At 37.7% G+C, this 4,363-nt stretch overlaps 1 long non-coding RNA gene across 1 annotated transcript; it reads left to right on the forward strand.

The window, feature by feature from the left end:
- The first annotated feature begins 211 nt into the window (after window positions 1-211).
- Window positions 212-977, forward strand: LOC148017641 (uncharacterized). The gene is made up of 3 exons (XR_015687855.1): window positions 212-574; window positions 671-772; window positions 865-977. It is a non-coding gene; the product is annotated as an uncharacterized LOC148017641 (long non-coding RNA).
- Window positions 978-4,363: the final 3,386 nt, after the last annotated feature.

The raw sequence follows: 4,363 nt of genomic DNA on the forward strand, positions 1-4,363 counted from the left end.
CACTCTGAGAGAGGGTACCCTTGTCGGTACACTGGATGTACAGGGATCTCCTAGATATACCCAGGAGCGTGGACGGAGATGGGAGAGGACCCATCTTAGGCAGACTCCTAGGGACTATGGATACCTAGTTAATAGTAGGTCAGGAGCGGTTATCATGAATGATGAGGGGAGAAGGATGATGGCTCGCATGAGGGAGTTGTGCCAACAAGTTTTTCGGCACAACGACCTGGATCATTGGAAGAACATATCGGAGGGGAGCAAGGACTACATAGTAGCATCCTTGCACGAGAAGTTTTCGGTGCCAGCCGCATTAGATAGATTCTCTACGGACTGGATGATGGATTGCATGCGTGTATACATGTCACATAGACGATCCGACGCACGCAAGGCAATCAAGAGTGGGGCTGCAAAGCCCGAGTGGTTAGATGCAGACGACTGGTGTCGATTGAGGGAGGAGGCTACAGATTCGCCAGGACGTTGGAGTTAGCAGCGGGAGGCGGCGAGGGCACGACTCGAGGCCGGAGTGGTGCATCATCTTGGGAGTGGCGGCCACAGGACATATTTGGAGGAGTTTGTAAGTTTCTCTTTTGTTTTGTTTATTTGTTTTTTTGAAATATTCTTTGCATTGACAATCATGTTTCTAACAGTTAGCATTTTGTTTTCTTTGTAGTACTCCATTACAAATGGTGATCCACAAGGCCTTGAGACTCGATATGCAGAGAGGCACGGTCTCAATGCATTGATCGACCGATTGTATAGACGCGGCGGCCCTGTAAGTCACTCATCTTTCTTGTCCGTAGTTACCATGAGATATTTGAATGCATTATTGTATGGTGGATTGATATATTGTTTCTTTTTCTGCAGAATCCGTTCGATGCTCCTTTGCGGCAGGACGAGCTTTCGGGGGACGAGGATTTGTAGCTCGCCCTTGGATCCTTGGAGCTCACACACCTTTAGTTTTTAGTCACCTGATCTATATAGACATTTTCTATGTATTAGTGATATCCTTTCATGGTTGTACCAATCGTATTTTATGCGATCATGTATTTATTTCATGTATCAGTTTTATGATTTCAGTATATATTCTTTTTGTTTGCAAGCGCTTTGTATGCAGTAGTGCAGAAACTATTTTGTATGGCTCTCATATAGTACATAGTGCTATATGTGGCAGGGCAGCTTGCTGCCCTGCCACAAATTTTTTTTTCCCCTGTTACAAATTTTTTTTTTCCCTGTTACCGCCGCTATTTGCGTTGCAAATTTACTGCTCGCGTCGCTATTGGCCTCGCTATGAGCGTCACAAATTTACTGGTTGCGTCGCTATATGCATCGCTATCTGCGTCGCATTTGCGACGCAAATAGTGACGCAAATAGCAACACATATAGCGACACATATTGCGACGTTTCTATGGCGTCGTCAATAACGACGCTTTTTGCAACGACGGGGAAAATTTTGTTGTTTGTATTTTCGTCGCTTTAGACGTCGGTATAAGGTCTATATCTTGTAGTGTTTGCTGTGAATATGAAATATATGATTTGTGTAATGTTGAAAAAAATCTCTTGGATGTAAATATGGAATAAATGGTTTGTACAATGCTTTCATTAATGAGTGCTTTCAAAATACTAACCTTTCTTTCTATTGTGTGATGCTATATACCTTAAGGTTTCGCCTCAAGGTTAAATCTAGCCTTATATTTCTTGTATCCTTTAGCAATATTAGAGCATTTTATCAAGTTCTTATATATGGTACTATAATTTACTATATAGAACTTTCTATTATACTATGTTTTTATAGTAAAAGCATTTCCATAAGATTTTATGGTTATATTCTTTATGATTTTACAATAAGCATATGGCCATACAATACTTACCAATAATCAATATGATTTTTCCTTAGGATGTAATTTGATCTTCTAACAACACATATCATGATCTTTCATCAATCTATAGATTAGACCATATGGTCAAAAATTATCATACAATATAAGTAGTACTTTTTGTTATTTTATTCAATACAATCTGAGATTTGGCCATGAGGTCAAATCTTTTCTTATAATATAAGATGTAATTTATATTATTTTTTCCAATATACTGTGAGATTTGGCCATGTGGCCAAATCTTGTCCTTAAGCTATCTCTTGGCCAAAATAAGGACTCATACTATCATAATAACTTGCAACAAATCAACCACTTTGTTCATTTTATTACAAGAATGATATTTTTCTATTTGGTCAAATGCTTTCTTATATTATCAACCCTTACTTACTTCCAAAACAAAAGACTAGTTTTTACTTAGAATTCATTACTTTCTATAATTTGATCATGTGGTCAAATCTTGTCTTGCAACAAACAAACCACTTTTTTGGGATTTGATCCTGAAAAATTAAGACTAAATCTATGGTGGGTTCGATCACAAAATTTTTGAGTATGCTAGATTTGGTTGTATAGCAAAATATTCTAAGACAAACATCTTCTATATTATCTCCAAAAAGGAAGACCATGTTCTACTTGGAACTCCTTGATTACCTACTATATTTATAAGAAGTTTTGCCATGTGGTCAAAACTTGTCGTGCAACAAACAAACCACTTTGTTTCCATAAACCATTTCTTTCATTTCAAATTTTTATAACTTCCTATTTATATGTTCATACATAAATATCATATCATTTTACCACAAATTAGCCGCTTTGTCCATTCCACAACAAAATAAAAATTGGCCATATGGTCAAATCTTGCATTTTGTTATTAATTCTAGCATCCAAGAATCTCCCATTCTTGTTTCATTTGACCATATGATCAAATATAATCTCATATATCTTGCAAATCATGAGACTACTTTTCTCATCCCACTATAAAACAATATTCGGCTATATAGTCAAATCCAATTTCACAACATGTTGCAACAAATGAATCACTTTCTTTGCATGGTTATGAACCTACATTTAGCCATATGGTTAAAAATAGTTTATAAAAATATAGATATCTTGTAGGTTTCACCATGAGGTCAAATATCCACCTTTCAAGTGTTTTTCACATTATCTTATATTGATATCTATGGGATTTGCTACATAACAATATTTGTTTATATGTGAATCTCATATCACAATAAACCTCATCCTTTGTTTAACCAGCCTTTAAAAACCATATAGTAAAAAATCATGGCAAAGTTTCTAATTTTATAGATAAGTCTTATGACTAAATATGATTTGATCACATGGCTAAAACCAATGACAATGTTTCTACAATATGACTCCTTTCAAGAGAAACTTACATGTGCACTAATTAAAATGTTAACTTTGGGCCAAATGGAGTCGTGAGATTCCTACATAACCACATTGATATATGGGTGGATCTCATATTGGACTAAATCTCATTATTTGATTAAATAGGATTTGATTACATGGTCAAAAATCTTAGCAAAGTTCCTAGAGTATGATCCTTGCATAGAAAATTTACATGGAGAAGTAATCCAATGTTAACTTAGGGGCAAAATCATCCATGACATTTTCTGCATAACCACAATGATTTTTCACTATATCCCATACCACACTTACACTCAACATTTCATTATCACTTGACCATTTGGTTAAGCCCATGGCCAAGTCTCACTATTAATAGAATTTGATCTTCTTACCAAATGTAACGTGTCCACTAGAATCATTCCGGACACGTCTTAGCAGTCCATCGGGAAGGATGTCTAGAAAGCTCCACCCGGCACTCCCATGGAATGTTACGGGACTTGCGATCTAGGTCTTCCCGCGTCTGCCACGTAGCGGAAGTATCCTGGCCGTTCCCACTTAGGATCGACCTGAATTTGGGTTTTCCTGTTTGGTCATTATCTAGCAACAACTAGCGTCAGACCCGAGCGAACTACTTTACGCAGAAGCGCCCGGTCTGAAGCGGATTCACGCTGCACTTGGTTCAAGGAGAATGGGAAACGAGAGGGAAGCAAGGCTCGACCTCTCTGCCATAAGGCATAGTCCCATTCCATTCCCCTAAAACAGCATGAATCGGGTAATAGTTAATTCTAAGTCATCGTTCTCGTTACTTGTTCCGGAGATGACGATCAACCTCTGTTCGTCGAAGACTTTGAGAAAAGTTCCCGGCTAACCGGGACCACCCATCCATAGGACAGACCCATGGTCCATCCTCCGCACTTTCCTCGGTTTGTTTTAGTTATGTAATTACCTACCACATTAGTTTGACATATACAAACAGCTTCTTTGATTAACCCTGTTATGCACCGGTTCCTTCACGTAATCTTATCACAGGACATAAAGAAAACAATGCCAAACAACTCCTTTATTATCATTTTATCCTTTTATCTTTGAAATACAAGGAGTTCCGCCCGTAGGCTTTTCATAAT

This window comes from Lygodium microphyllum, chromosome 22 (genome assembly GCF_053477565.2).
Source record: "Lygodium microphyllum isolate KBCC chromosome 22, Lygodium_microphyllum_v1.1.10, whole genome shotgun sequence".
In the NCBI taxonomy this organism is placed as follows: domain Eukaryota; kingdom Viridiplantae; phylum Streptophyta; class Polypodiopsida; order Schizaeales; family Lygodiaceae; genus Lygodium; species Lygodium microphyllum.